This window comes from Dendrobates tinctorius, unplaced genomic scaffold (assembly GCF_039654945.1).
Source record: "Dendrobates tinctorius isolate UK_male_01 unplaced genomic scaffold, ASM3965494v1 ptg000092l, whole genome shotgun sequence".
NCBI classification, from domain to species: domain Eukaryota; kingdom Metazoa; phylum Chordata; class Amphibia; order Anura; family Dendrobatidae; genus Dendrobates; species Dendrobates tinctorius.
The window spans coordinates 7,195,734-7,211,401 of NW_027361760.1; the positions used below are offsets into that span (position 1 = coordinate 7,195,734).

General features: G+C 42.6%; 1 protein-coding gene across 3 annotated transcripts in view; it reads left to right on the forward strand.

Moving 5' to 3' along the window:
* C2CD4C (C2 calcium dependent domain containing 4C) overlaps positions 1-15,668 on the forward strand; it is a 302,746-nt gene that overhangs the window by 41,781 nt on the left and 245,297 nt on the right. Inside the window, exon 2 of one of the 3 annotated variants that reach the window (XR_012234249.1) lies at positions 10,490-15,460. The exons of the other annotated variants lie outside the window; for them this stretch is intronic. The gene's annotated coding sequence lies outside the window, so the exon portion shown is untranslated. Of the gene's footprint in view, positions 1-10,489; positions 15,461-15,668 lie in introns of those variants that run through there. 3 annotated transcript variants of the gene reach the window in all.

The following is a 15,668-nucleotide window of genomic DNA, read 5'->3' on the forward strand; positions in this document are numbered from 1 at the left end:
CCCTCTGGCCTGTTCCGCCTTTTCCTGAATCACTCTCTAGCACTTTCTTAACGTTACAACTATTTTTACAATGCTTTAAAAAGCTAACCCTGACTGACCGAGAATTGGGAAGTCTCCCTTTGAAAATCTCACTCACTCCTACCCCTCCCGACTTGGAAATAACCTATTTTAACTATTCTTATACTGGCACCCTAGTTTTCTGACTCTATTGTGCCCCACTATACTAAAGACAATCCTATCCTAATTTATAGCTACCCTCTTATCTTATCCTTTACATCTTTCCCTAACTGTGTTGCATTTTGGTGCGCTCAGCACACCGTCAAAAGGACGCATGCGCCGGAAAACACATGCCTGTGTACCCAATGCTAAAGATGGGGTGCGCAGGTCACATGCAGCGTCATGCGCCCATAGGCGGAGCTTACAGGAGGAGGCGTGGCAGGGGGTGAAGCTTAGCGGTGGCCATGCGCAGACCGACGCAGGTCTGTGCAACGCAAGTGTTAAAGTAGCCTTAGACAAATTTATGAACAATATTTGAGAGAAAAATGTTTTTTGTGTAGATATAAAAAGTCAAATTTTTGAGATCAACTCATGAAAAATGGGAGCAAAAACAAAAGTGTTGTGTTAATAATTTTGTATAGTGTAGATATCTTAAACTTCAAATTCCTTTAACCCCTTTCTGCCATGAGACGTACTATCCCGTCCATGTGCCCTGGGACTTAATTCCCAGGGACGGGATAGTACGTCATAGCGATCAGCGGCGCCCACGTGGTGAGCGCCGCTGATCGCGGCCGGGTGTCAGCTGATTATCACAGCTGACACCCGGCACAATGTGTCAGGGGCGGTCACGGACCGCCCCCGACACGTTAACCCCTTGTACACCGCGATCAAACACGATTGCGGTGTACTGGGGGTTAAAGGGAAGCATCGGCAGGGAGGGGGCTCCCTCCGTGCTTCCCTGAGCCCCCCACGGCAGCACAATGTGCAGCGCTCCTGTGGGGGGCTCCTACCCTGCAGGCCCCCAAATCCAAGATGGCGACGGGGGCCTGCAGGGAGCCGGCTTCCTCAGTGCCTGCAAAGCGCAGGCATGAGGAAGTCTGCAGCAGTGCCTGTGACAAATCGCTGATCTGTCACAGTGATCTGTGATGGGACAGATCAGCGATCTGTCACAGGACAGTGATGTCCCACCTGGGACTATGTAATAAAGTAAAAAAAAGTGTTTAAAATAATTTTAAAAAATCACCAAATAAATTAGAAAAAAAAAAAAAATATTCCCCTAATAAATTCACTTTTTGGAAATAAAAAAAACAAAACAATAAAAGTACACATATTTGGTATCGCCGCGTCCATAACTACCTGCCCTATAAAACTGTCCCATTAGTTAACGCCTTTAGCAAACCCCTTACAAATAAAAATAAAACGAAGCAAAAAATGATTTATCATCATACTGCCGAACAAAAAATGCAATAACGCGCGATCAATAAGACGCATATAAATATCCATGGTACCGCTGAAACGTCATCTTGTCCCGCAAAAAACAAGCTGCCATACAGCATCATCAGCAAAAAAATAAAAAAGTTATAGCTCGCAGAATAAAGCGATGCAAAAATAATTATTTTTTATATAAATTAGTTTTCATTGCATAAAACCGACAAAACATAAAAAAAAGACTTAAATGAGGTATCGCTGTAACCGTACTGACCCGAAGAATAAAGCCGCTTTATCAATTTTATCGCACGCGGAACGGTGTAAACGCACACCCCCCAAAAGAAATTCATGAAACGCTGGTTTTTGTTCATTCTGCGTCCCAAAAATCGGAATAAAAAGCGATTAAAAAATGTCACGTGCCCGAATATGGTACCAATAAAAACGTCAACTCGTCTTGCAAAAAATAAGACCTCACATGACTCGGTGGGTCAAATTACGGAAAAATTGTAGCTCTCAATATGTGGTGATGCAAAAACTATTTTTACAATAAAAAGCGTCTTTTAGGCTATGTGCCCACGCTAGCGTTTTTAAACGCTCAGGAATAGGATCCCCTTTCCCAGAAACGCGCAGAAAAAGACGCTCGTTTTTGGCGCGTTTTTTGATGCGCGATTTCTGGGAACATTGGGGATGGCTAAAAACGCTCAGCTATGCGGAAAATAATGTGCATGCTGCGTTTTTAGCCGCTAAGCGATTCCTGAGCGGTTAAAAACGCATGCATTGGCACAAAAAGCCAAAAACGCATGCAAATTAATTAGAAGCATCTTGTAAGCATTTCTGCAGCGTCTGAGCCAGCACAATCGTTGTGGAAACGCTTACAAAAATGCAACGTGGGCACACAGCCTTAGCGTGTGACAGCTGCCAAACATAAAAACTGCCATAAATAGTAAATCAAACCCCCCGTTATCACCCCCTTAGTTAGGGAAAAATAATAAAATTAAAAGGTGTTTATTTCCATTTTCCCATTAGGGTTAGGGCTAGCGTTAGGGCTACGGCTGAGATTAGGGTTAGGGGTGTGTTGGTGTTAAGGTTGGAGTTAGAATTGGGGGTTTCCACTGTTTGGGCACATCAGGGGCTCTCCAAATGCAACATGGTGTCTGATCTCAATTCCAGCCAATTCTGAGTTGAAAAAGTCAAATGGTGCTCCTTCCATTCCAAGCTCTGCCATGCGCCCAAACAGTGTTTTACCCCCACATGTAGGGTATCAGCCTACTCAGGACAAATTGCAAAACAACTTTTGGGGTCCAATTTCTCCTGTTACCCTTAGGAAAATAAAAAAATTGGGGGCAAAAATATCATTTTTGTGGAAAAAAATAATCTTTTTATATTCACTCCCGGGCGTTATAAACTTCTGTGAAGCACTTGGGGGTTCAAAGTGCTCACCACACATCTAGATAAGTTCCGTGGGGGGTCTAGTTTCCAAAATGGGGTCACTTGTGGGGAGTTTCAATAGTTTAGGTACATCAGGGGCTCTCCAAACGCACATGACGCCCGCAGACCATTCCATCAAAGTCTGCATTCCAAAACGTCACTACTTCCCTTCCTAGACCCGACGTGTGCCCATACAGTAGTTTTCTCCCACATATGGGGTATCAGCGTACTCAGGACAAATTGCACAACAACTTTTGGGGTCCAATTTCTCCTGTTACCCTTGGGAAAATAAAAAAATTGGGGACTAATTGATCATGTTTGTGGAAAAAATACGATTTTTTTATTTTCATGCCCGGGCATTATAAACTTCTGTGAATCCCTTGGGGGTTCAAAGTGCTCACCACACATCTAGATAAGTTCCTTAGGGGGTCTAGTTTCCAAAATGGTGTCATTTGTGGGGGTTTCCACTGTTTTGGTACATCAGGGGTTTTCCAATCGCGACATGGTGTCCGATCTCAATTCCAGCCAAAAACGTCAAATGGTGCTGCTTCCCTTCCGAGCTCTGCCATGCGCCCAAATAGTGGTTTACCCCCACATGTGGGGTATCAGCGTACTCAGGACAAATTGCACAATAACTTTTAGGGTCCTTTTACCCTTGGGAAAATAATTGGGGCTGAAAAGATCATTTTTGTGGAAAAAATATGATTTTTTAATTGTACCGCTGTACGTTTTAAACTTCTGTGAAGCCCTTGTGGGTTCAAAGTTCTCACCACATATCTAGAGAAGTTCCTTGGGGGGTCTAGTTTCCAAAATGGGGTCACTTGTGGGGGGTTTCCACTGTTTAGGTACATCAGGGGCTCTCCAAACGTGACATGGCGTCCGATCAGAATTCCAGCCGATTTTGCATTGAAAAAGTCAAACGGCGCTCCTTCCCTTCTGAGCTCAGCCATGCGCTGAAACAGTGGTTCCCCCCCACATATCAGGTATCAGCGTACTCAGGACAAATTGCACAATAAATTTTGCAGTCCAATTTCTCCTGTTACCCTTGGTAAAATAAAAAAAATTGAACCTGAAGTATTTTTTTTGTGAAAAAAAGTTAAATGTTCATTTTTTTTTTAAATATTCAAAAAATTCCTGTGAAGCATCTGAAGGGTTAATAAACTTTTTAAATGTGGTTTTGAGCACCTTAAGGGGTGCAGTTTTTAGAATGGTGTCACTTTTGGGTATTTTCTATCATATAGACCCCTCAAAGTGACTTCAAATGTGATGTGGTCCATAAAAATAAAATGGTGTTGCAAAAATGAGAAATCGCTGGTAAATTTTTAACCCTTATAACTTCCTAACAAAAATAAATTTTGGTTCCAAAATTGTGCTGATGTAAAGTAAACATGTGGGAAATGTTACTTATCAAGTTTTTTGTGTACCGTATCTCTGTGATTTAAGGGCATAAAAATTCAAAGTTGGAAATTGCAAAATTTTCGCCAAATTTCCATTTTTTTCACAAATAAACGCAAGTTATTTGAATGAAATTTTACCACTAACATGAAGTGCAATATGTCACAAGAAAACATTGTCAGAATCACCAGGATCCATGGAAGCATTTCCGAGTTATTACCTCATAAAGGGACAGTGGTCAGAATTGCAAAAAATGGCCTGGTCATTAACGTGCAAACCACCCTTGGGGCTTAAGGGGTTAAAAAGGTTTCCCCACAAAGTACATTTCAAATAATAGATCTTATAATAAGTTCCACAATTTGATGTGTTAAACATTTTTTTTTTTCCAATGCTGAGATAATCTTATGAATTGTGCCACTGCTGTGTACTGTGTAAGTGCTCATACCCATTTGCGAGAAAAAGAAAAGGTCTGTTTTCTGGATGGAAAAAACGGACCAAAACTATGCGATTATCATGTGTTTTCGCACCATCCGTTTTACATCCGTTTTTCATCCGTATGCCTTGCATTTTTTTTTCTAGGCAACTATTTTTACAGGACCATTTACAGTGTTCTATGACACAGAATAGTAATGTATCCATTAAAAACGGATGGAAAATGGATTGCCCATTTTTCGTCTGCTTTTTTTCTCGCACCCATTGACTTGCATTGGTGAGTCTCATCCAAAAATCAGCTGAAAAAAAAATCGCAAATGAGGTGTCACCGTAAAGGGAACCTGTCACCCCCCGCCCCCCAGGCATTTTTAACTAAAAAAAGCCACCTTCAGCAGCACTAAGTCTGCATTCTGTGAAGATGGCTCTTCTGTTTCAGACCCCCAGTAATGCCGAAATATAACTTTTTTATAAAGGTCCTCATACCTGTAATGCGTCCCATAGGTATGGTGTATCCCACTGAAGCAGCCGCCTCCCCGCCGTCAATCATGTCTCTGTAGTGTCTGGGCCTCGCCTCCCATAGCCGTCCATCATGCCCCTGCTCTGCCGTCTGTGCCCCACCTTCTTCTGTCTCCTATGCCGGCGCCTGCTCTGTGAAAACAGTTCTCAGGCATGCGCAGTGCACGCTGCCCATGAGCTGACATCAGGCGATCACGCCTGCGTGTGGTGGAGGCCCCAGATCCTGCCACGCAGTGTGTGTGTGTTATGATGTATTCACACTGCGGGACAGGATCTGGGGCCTCCACAATACGCAGGCATGATCGCCTGATGTCAGTTCACAGGCATTGTGCACTGCTCATGCTCGAGATCTGTTTTTACAGAGCAGGCGCCGGCATAGGAGACAGAAGGAGGTGGGGCACAGACAGCAGTGAAGGGGCATGATGGATGGCTATGGGAGGCGGGGCACAGATGGCAGAGCAGGGGCATGATGGATGGCTATGGGAGGTGGGGCACAGATGCTACAGAGACATTGATGGCGGGGAGGTGGCTGCTTCATGGGGACATACCATACCTATGGGACGCATTACAGGTATGAGGACCTATTTATAAAAGTTATTAATTTGGCGTTACTGGGGGTCAGAAACTTAAGAGCCACCTTCACAGAATGCAGCCTTAGTGCTGCTGAAGGTGGCTCTTTTAGTTAAAAACGCCCAGGGGGGGTGACAGGTTCCCTTTAATGGTTACTTCTGACTGTGCTGGAACATGGTCTGATTATACCACAGCTCCTGGGCAGAGAGGAAGAGTATGGGCAGAGAGACACTAGCAATTAAAAATGGTCTGATTTTGATGCAGGAGAGTCAGACAAGTGTAATGCACTTGTCATGCGAGTGGCATGCATTTTATGTGCAAGCAGAATCAGATTTTTCACACATGGCATCAGATTTACATCCGAATGCAGTGTGATTGCTATCAGACTGCAATGCGATTTTATTTTTTTTATCACAAGCTTTTACATAGAGCACTTCTCTATCATTTACACATCGTTTTAAAACAAAATATTCTTCAAAACACATATTATAATCATTCTTTATATTGCGTAGAGATATAGATAGAAGATTAGCCGTTAATTCGCTTGTCGGCTTCTGTAAAATCATTACAGAAGCCAACAGGATAGGAGACATGGTTTACATACAGTAAACCATTGCAGAACAGGTAGATTTATACATGTCAGTGACTAATACTATTAGTAGTATTTGTAAAATTTGGGACCTGTATGTATTTAATAAAATGTATTCACGGGAAAAAATTACGTGGGCTCTCGCGCAGTTTTCTTCGCCAGAGAGGGGAAGCCAGTGAAGGAGGACAGATATTAATAGCCTAGGAAAGGACCACTGTTATGGGCCCCCCCTGGCTAAAAACATCTGCCCCAGCCACCCCAGAAAAGGCACATCTATAAGATGCGCCTATTCTGGCACTTAGCCTCTCTTCCTGTTGCTCTGTAGCGGGTGGCATATGGGGTAATAAGGGGTTAATGTCACCTTGCTATTGTAAGGTGACATTAAGCCCAGTTAATAATGGAGAGGTGTCAATAAGACACCTATCCATTCTTAATCCAATAGTATGAAAGGGTTAAAAAACCCACACATTAAGAATAAAGTCTTTTTAATGAAATAATTAAATACACTGGTTTCCCATCTTTACTAAACTCACAATTCAAGCGAAGCCATCGTTCTGGAAAAAATATATAGCTCTAAGGCTATATTCACACTAATGTTTTGACGTTTTGTTTGTATTTTTATAAACAAATGTCAAAAAGGATCCATTGCATAACTGGTACAAATGGAAGCAGAGAAACCTCACTGATTATTATGGGTTCTTCTGGGTTCCACTGTTTTTAGAATGGAAGAAAAAATTTATCATGCAGAACCATTTGCATGAAGGAACACAAGACAGACCCCGTAATAATTGATGGCTTTCCTCTGATTCTTTTTTCATCAGTTGCCCAATAGATCCATTTTTTTTTTTTCTGTTCCTAGAAATGGAACAGACAAATAGAATTAAAAAACTGTCACAGCGGTAGTGTAAGCACAGCCTTAGTCGCACATACAACTCCTGCCATTCATTTTCCTTAGGTGTAGATTGTATATAGAGTAATGTGTACGATAAAGTGCTAGATTTAACAGTTTGAGACAACAGATCACTTGCTTCTTATACCGACTTGCTATTTACGGCAGGCGGTATATTTCATGTTCACAGAGAGAGACTTGTGAAGTACAATAGTACAAGGTCTGCACACTTGACAGATTTCTGTGTCGCATTGTATCCATTGTTTGCTGCAACCTGCAGATCATTACTGTACATTTCATGTTGGAAAGTGTGGTTTGTAAGTAAAGGCAAATCGGCAAGTCTAATCAATATAATATCACGAAACAAGTGCTAAATTGGTGTCAATTTTGATTTATTAGACTACCAGTCTTAGCCTCACCCATGCTCTGCCAATTTTGGTGAATGTTCTAAGCAACTGGTAGTTGCACAAACATTTTTTACATTTGTTTGTAGGGATGAGCGAATCTGGACAAGAAAGTTCGGAGTCCGTTACCGAACCTCGACCACAGACTATTTATTATAAGTCCGGTTTCCTGTTCATGTTCACCAGTCTTATAAAGCTCATTGAAAGGCTACAGCACAGCTAATCAACATGCTTTTAGACTGGGCACTTCTGGAGCCATCAAAAGTATTGGCATTATGCTATCAATAGCGTAGGGATGGGACACAGCTGGACTGAGGGACAGATTCTGAGTGTGCACTCTGCAAAAAAATAAAATGCTGTGTTCACTTGCAATGAGGTGGCAGAGACCCTCACCTGCCTCCCCTCTCTCCTTTCCGGTATGTGGTTGTTTGTGTGTTGTGCTCAGTGGTGTAACTACAAAGTTATGGGCCCCGATGCGAACTTTCAAATAGGGTCCCTCTTATGCCAAAATATTTCACTCATATTCCCTATTCACTTTGCATACAGTTTTGTTGCAATGTTTTATAGTGCAATATAAAAATATATAAGAGGGAGACATATCTAAAGAAGACTATAATGCTGTCTGCAGAACTTGCAGGGCACAAATCAGATTACTAAAGCTGACAATGAATTGAGGCTTGCAAGAGACATCAAAAGCAATAATAAAGGATTTTGGGGATATGTCAAAAGTAAAAGAAAAGTCAAAGATGCTATAGGATTTTTACAGGATGAAAATGATGAAATGGTAAGACAGGATGTTGAGAAGGCCGAACTTTTAAATTCCTATTTTGCATCTGTTTTCTCTCAGAAAAGAAATGTAACATCAACTGTTCTTTACTGTCCTATTAACCCTCCGTCAGGAACAATATTCGCACTAACTCGTAATGGAACAATGTGCCTATCAAACGCAGGCTAGAAAAATGCCTAGAATATCTAATTTTCTCAATTTCAGTGATCTAAATGTGATCAGAGACCTTCATAGGGATGTAATAAAAGAGACTACACATTATCAGGTGCAAAACAAATCCATTTACTCAACATAAAAGTAATAACTTTGATATACACAAATTTCAAAACTCCCACCAAATAGCCCCCAATGATATCAAGTAACAATTATTAAAAAGAGAAAATTTTGGCACAAAAACATTTTCTAGGCACCTAGAATAATATTACACACAGAATTAATCTGAATTAGATTCTGAAGGTTCCCCAGAAAAAACACATTTGCAAAGCAAAGAGCAAGAATTGCAATACATTTTTGCATATGTCAGGCAGATTGCATGATGACATTTGAGATATTCATAATTAGAAAGCCTTCTGTTCCCGCTTTCCATGGTGCAGGTGGTGCATCTCCTTCTTTTGGGAGGTGGTACAGGTGTTGGATTTTCAGTATCAATATCTGGGCGGAATCTTTTGAGCCTAACTTGAAGGCCAGAGGGGATACCGATGGTTTTCATACTTCTGCGTAGCTCTCCAAGCATTAGTTCATGGGCCAATTTTTCAGGTACAATCGTCTACGGAGTGGTTCAAGCTGGTTTTCAAGGTAAATGATTTGTGAATTTATACCACCCAAATTTAGCATAGCGAAAAATATGACCATTGGCCAGCGCTTGGTGTTTCTGCTGACGCTGAAAGTTGAGCACATCTGATCAGCTGTATCAACACCCCCTTTGGTTTCATTATAAAATGTAATAATCTCTGGTTTTTGTTGTGCTTCAGATTTAGGATCGATGGCATCATCATTATGAAGCGTTGAGAGAAGTACATTTTTTTTTTTCGCGTGTTACATAGGAAACCAAAACCTTTCCATCATGGAATGCAAACATACTGCTGTACTGTTTTCTCCCTGTCACAGTAACAAGCTGTGGCGGCAATTCTTTTTTATTTTTTCTTACAGTTCCGACATATGAAAGCTTCTGCGTTTTTAGATAATCAATAAGATCACAATTTGAAAACCAATTATCAGCAGTTATATTGCGACCTGATCCAAATAAGGGCTCAGACATTCTTTTCACAACATCAGTGGGTTTGTTGCTGACACAGTAAGGACCATCTGGCTGTTTTCCAGCATAAATTTCAATGTTGTATGTGTAGGTCTTACTGGCATCAACAAGGGCATACATTTTTATTCCGTATTTGCTAGGTTTTGATGGTATGTATTGACGAAATGCGCATCTGCCACGAAAGCCAGGGAGCATTTCGTCAGTTGTGACATTTGCCCCAGGGCGATAGTTTATCTTAGAGTTTTCCACAAATTTTTGGAATACATCGCAAATTGGAGCAAGCCGGTCATATGTTTTACGTTCGGTTCGGGTAGTTCTGTCATCAAACCGAAGTCAACAAATTAGAATCTTGAATCTTTTTAGAGACATAACAAGGCTAAATTTTTCAATTCCATCACTTTCTATACCCCAAAGTTCCTCCAGACTTTGCCGATTTGCCCTATAAGCTCCTGCAAGGTATAATAATCCAAAAAATGCACGCAGTTCGATTTCATCCGTGGGCTTCAGGATTCTGTCACAGATGAACTTTTGCTTTATATTGTCTATATATTGATTAGTGTATATGACAATAGAGTCCAGAATGTCATCTGTGAAAAAAGTATTCCAGCATTCAGCTGCATTTTTTGCATTACGTGCTGTTCCCATAACTGCAGGAAGGTGAGTGATAATGTTATGAGGTTCCATACTTATTTTTTTATGGGTGGATTCTTGTTCCATTTGGTTGTTTTATCTTTTTCCATATAGAATCTTATTATATCTTCTTCCTCCTCATCACTGTCACCATCTTGCTCTGTTTCAGAATTTAGTTCACAGACTTCCACCTCATCATGAGAATCAATCTCACTTTCTTCAAAATCCTCGTTCATTGTGGGGTCTGCATCATCATCATCATCATCATCATCATCATCATCTAACAGTGTGTTTCCCACTTCCTCAACATGATGGGGTTTTGAAAGATCATACATTTTCTTCTCCATTTCAGAAGATAATCTGAAGCAAGAGAGAGAATATGCACTAGGGAACAATGTGCCTGAGAAGCACACTTTCATTTGTAAGAAAATCTGCCTTATTTATATGAAATATGCACAAACATTTCTCTATCCATTCATAAAACAAGCTAAATAAACAATAGTAATGACTAAAAACATTACATACCAACCTTATAAAGTGTGATGTGTTCGGGACCAATGAGCCTGAGAAGCCAGCACAGCTAAATCTTCCTTCCTGAAGCTCTGCAGACCAACTGTGGTATCAGGTTTCACACAGGAGCTGCGCCTGTCAGATCCATTGTTCCTGACGGAGGGTTAAGGGAATAGAAAAATCCAGGATATAAACAGAAAGATAGTGAGGAAACACTTAGCTAACCTAAATGAATTCAAGTCTCCAGGTCCAGATGAATTACACCCCAGAGTACTGAAGGAGATAGCAGAAGAAATATTTGAACCCCTCTCCATAATCTTTGAAAATTCTTGGAGAACAGGAGAAGTCCCAGAAGACTGGAGAAGAGCAAATGTTGTTACTATCTTCAAAAAGGGGAAGAAGGTGGAACAAATTATAAATAACATGTATGTAAGTACCTGGATAAGAATGAAGTGATTAAACAGAGTCAGCATGGGTTTGTAACTAATAAGTCATGTCAAACTAACTTAATTTCCTTCTATGACAGAATCACTGATTGGGTGGATCAGGGAAATGCCATAGATATAGTATATATTGACTTCAGCAAAGCATTTGACAAAGTATCTCACACAATCCTTATTGAAAAAATGGCTAAGTATGGAATGGACAAGGCAACTGTTAGGTGGATTCATAACTGGCTTAGTGATCGGACCCAAAGAGTGGTCGTAAATGGCTGCACATCCAGTTGTAGAATGTCTCAAGTGGGGTACCAACGGGCTCTGACCTGAGTCCTGTATTTATCAACATATTTATCAATGATTTAGATGAAGGAATTGAGGGTAAACTGATTAAATTTGCTGATGACAAAGCGGGATAGCTAATACTAGAGAAGAGAGAGGATTCAAAAAGATATAAATAAACTGGAGCAGTGGGCAGCAACTAACAGAATGGTTTTTAACGGGAAAAATACTACACCTGGGCTATAAAAATGAAAAAAGCATATACAGAATAGGAGGAATAGGGCTAAGCAACAGCACATGTGAAAAAGACTTGGGTATACTAATAGATCACAGACTGAATATGAGTCAGTGTGATGCAGCAGCAAAAAAGGCAAATGCAATTCTAGGATGTATTAACAGAAGCATACAGTCTAGATCACGTGAAGTCATTATACCCTCTACTCCTCTTAGGTCAGACCTCATCTGGAATACTGTGTCCAGTTTTGGCGCCACATTTTAAAAAACACATCAACAAACTGGAGCAAGTTCAGAAAAGAGCGACCAGAATGGTGACCGGTCTGCAAACCCTGTCTTATGAGGAAAGGTTGCAGGATTTGGGAATGTTTAGCTTGCAGAAGAGAAGACTGAGAGGAGACTTAATAGCTGTCTACAAATATACCATGGGCTGTCACATTGTAGAAGGATCATCTTTATTCTCATTTGCACAAGGAAAGACTAGAAGCAATGGGATGAAACTGAATGGGAGGAGACACAGATTAGATATTAGAAAAAACTTTTTGACAGAGTGATCAATGAGTGGAACAGGCTGCCACGAGAGGTGGTGAGTTCTCTTTCAATAGAAGTCTTCAAACAGAGGCTGGACAGACATCTGTCTGGGATGATTTAGCGAATCCTGCTTTGAGCAGGGAGTTGGACCAGATGGCCCAGGAGGTCCCTTCCAACTCTACGATTCTATAATCTTGAGCCAAAGAACGGATCCTTAAAAAGCACAGAGTGTGAATGCAAAATTGTGAAATTCATTGACTTGGCTGGGACAGCCAATGTCACTGCAATAGCAGATCCATACAAAACAGGATACTAGCGGAGCACTAGCAATCAGTGTGAATGTAGCCCTATTGTGTGTTGCCTTGAGCACGTCTGCATGATCTCTGTAAAGCACAGACTTTGAGACATCATAAAGTAATGGGTAGGATGAGCAGGCACACTAAGTTCTTTTTGTCAGTCACAAACCTTATGTGCCCAGCACTGCCAGACAGTCACACTGTGATCATGCTGCTCTAAGCTCCCCCTCACCTGCTGGCTACTGTTGGTCACATACAGTGGCACTGCCTGCTACCATGCTGCTCCAGCCCCCCCACACCTGCTGGTTACTGCTGGTTACATACAGTGGCACTGCCTGTCACCATGCTGCTCCAGGCCCCCCCCACCTGCTGGCTACTGCTGGCTAGATACAGTGGCACTGCCTGCCACCATGCTGCTCCAGCCCCCCCTCACCTGCTTGCTACTGCTGGTCACACACTATCTTTAGAAGACTTTGGGTCGCCCTCACACACCCAGGGCAGCGGGGCACTCGGTACCGGGCCGGTGTCAGGCGGGAATGTGTCACAGCAGCGGTATCAATGGCGGTGATGTTAATGGTGTTAGAGTTTATATGAATAGTTCGTGACGCCACCCGTGGTGTTTGGCAAGTAAGATGTTGAGCCAACGCTGCATGCAGATCCGCTGGGACTGATGGTGTGGTGCAGCAAAGATGGTGTAGCTCCCCACAGGTGGAGCTGTAGTCCCAGGGCAGTGTAGGTGCAATGGATGAGGAGAGGCGCAGGCTGGTATGGATGCTGGTACCCAGGTGTAGTGGTGCGGGAATAACTGGAGGACACCAGAGTATGCGGTTCCAAAGCTTTACTCACTGTTTGCAGTTCACACAACTGCCTGCCTCCATACTGTGTTCTCCAGGTCAGGGCTCCAGCCAACCTCCAGGCAGGATAGAATTCTCTCTTCCACACTCCGCCAACATGTACCTTCACTGAGCGACTCCTCCAATGCGCCTTTAGGTGCGAAGCACTCCAGTACTTAGTTACCCTGGAATGCCTCTCTCTAGGTGTTCCTAGTCTTTACTTGTATGACAGACAGCTGTAGCCTGCTTCGGGGACTCCACTCTGCGTCCCGGCTCTCTATTCAGTTGCTGTTGGGTCCCAAGTCTATGATGGGAGCAAGGCGTTAGCGGCTCACTACTCCTCCGGTGTCTGTTGCCGGACATAAAGATCCAATCAACCTCAGGGACCGGGCCCTGGCCTTTGCGCTCTCTGGACTGGAAGGGTTCTCTATCTTTCTTCAACCAGCTTCCCACCGTCCTTCTATTCTCCTTCATTCCGATCTGTTCTTCCGATCTGTTCTATCTCTCTTATGGAAGGTTAGGTTAGCAATCTTATCAGTCTCTTTCTCTGGTCTTTCTCGTGCCAGCAGCCCAGATCACTGGGGCCTGCTGCAGCACGTCCCTCAGACACCCATCTTCTCTCTTCTCTCTCCTCTCACCAACTAACTAACTCTCACTCTTCCCACTCTTTTGTATCATCTCACTCCACCCGCCTCCCAGCACATCTCGTGTTACGAAGCAGGGTTCCACGAAGGGTGCTCTGCTAACCCCCAGCCTGAAGCTGTTAGGTGGACCCCACTGAACTATCCTGTGTGTGGAATGCAGGTGTGGAGATGGTCAGGAGTTCCCGCCTTACCTGGATGGTGGGGCACTACACCTTAGGAGAAGGTGCAGTACCTCTGTGGCGACTGAAGCCTCAGGGACGCCACAACTTCACTTCTCTCTCCTCTCCCGCATTCCTGGGAATCACAGGATCAGTCAGTGCAGAGACATCATCACACACACTGGTAGGAAGAGGGAGCCCAGCAACATTGTTTGTTTGTATCGAAACTGAAAGCAGTTTGCTCTCATTCACACTCAGACTATTCACTCATCTACATTTATACTGTATGCCCTGACAGTGTATATGGACACTGGTTGTCTACATAAGACACTCCCTTTAAATCTAACCCAACCAGATATGTAAATACACAAGAGTGAAAGTTTAATGAATATACATGGTCAGAGCCTATAGAAGACTAATTTTTGAGGTCTGGCACACAGGACCCACACTGATGACTACAATAGGGGGTTCCCAACATCATGCAGAAATACAGTCCAATTCCTTTGTACTGGTCACCGCTGTGGTCCCAGGATTGGCACCTCCATCATACATTTTATCATGGGACGTCCTCCTTAGAACACTTGTAAAATCACTTGTGCCATCAGTCAGGTTTATTTTACAGCAGAGAAGAGGTGCTTTGTTGGGAAATGTATGTAAACCCTGTCTTGACAGCCATAATGGCAGTGGGGCACGCATGATTTCTTCATGTTCAGCAGAACTGTTTTTTCCAAGTAGGTCAGGACACCTTTCATATGGCGATTATTAGAGTTGAGCGACTTTTGGTTTTTTAGGGTCGAGTTTCGTTTTGTGAAACCCGACTTTTCCAAAAGTCGGGTCGAGCAAGATCGTCCGATTATAGGGAAAAGTCGGGGTCGTCCCGAAACACGAAACCCAATGTAAGTCAATGGGGAATAAAAGTCGGCAGTGAGAGGAGGACAGGAAACACACCTACAGTGCCCATTTGAATGCCAAAAGCATCAATTCTTCTTACTTAAGCTTGTCAACCTTAATTAACTTCATAATACAAGTTACGCACTGAAAAAGGGGGGTTATTTGGCTAAAGTTGTGGGGGGGAGGGCTGGCTGCAGGTTTTCATGTGCCCTGGGCGAAAGAGCGCCCCTTTAACACATACCACAACTCATCATGCTCCGATACGGCAGAGAAATAGTGGTATAGTACAATGAAAAATACTTCACTTTTTACATCTCATGACGAGGCCCATCTATTTCTCCATACAGAATCATTGGTCCCATATAATGTTTGAAACAGTATATGATGAGCTCCACATAATGCTACAGTATATGTTGGTCCCCATGGATGAAGCTCCACTGTCTTATGGGCCCAAATAATGCTCCAAACATAATGGGCCCCATTTCTAATGCTCTAGTGTATAATGGGCCCTGTAAATGCTGCTCCAGTGTCT